The sequence below is a fragment of the Balaenoptera musculus genome, chromosome 17, assembly GCF_009873245.2.
Source record: "Balaenoptera musculus isolate JJ_BM4_2016_0621 chromosome 17, mBalMus1.pri.v3, whole genome shotgun sequence".
In the NCBI taxonomy this organism is placed as follows: Eukaryota; Metazoa; Chordata; class Mammalia; order Artiodactyla; family Balaenopteridae; genus Balaenoptera; species Balaenoptera musculus.
In genome coordinates this window covers 9,406,537-9,407,168 of record NC_045801.1, presented here as the reverse complement: position 1 = coordinate 9,407,168, position 632 = coordinate 9,406,537, and positions in this window count along the sequence as shown.

The following is a 632-nucleotide window of genomic DNA, read 5'->3' as shown; positions in this document are numbered from 1 at the left end:
AGAGAAATCAAGACCAGACATCAACAAAACAACACTCTCTACCTCCTCGTGAGGGAAGGTTCTCATCACCTCCTGTTTAGGGGGCTGGGAAGGTTATCTGGATCGATAGTACATCAAGTCTGATGAGTTGTAGATAAGCAAGTTTGAGTAAACTGTGTAGAGAAATCATATGTGACTCTCTCCAGAGGATGGGTTCAGCTTTCCTCATTTATCCTTGTGTTGTCTTCCTGAAGTCCCAAGTTTAAGCCACTTCAGGGACTAGGTCAGAGTCTCAGTGCCTGGACTGGTTTGTTCATGCTAGCATGGCACCCCACATCCCAGTTCTTCAGTCTCAGTCATCCTGGGAGTCCCTCGAGCGTAGCTACTAGGTGTCCATGACCTTGGAGCAGGCAAGGGAGTGAGCATCACTGCATTGACTGTGAGAGCTCTAACGTGTGGTCTTCCACATTCAATACCTTTCACAGATTCACAGGAGAGAAAGAATGGCTACTTCCAAAAAGACCCACATTCAATTAATTGATGATCTGGCTGTAGCCTGGGTGAATTCTGCAAATGCAGCCAACTTGGGCCAGGGGCCAGGGTGAACAGATGTTGCCCAGCTTACTGTTAGGTCCCATTGCTTTTTCAAGACC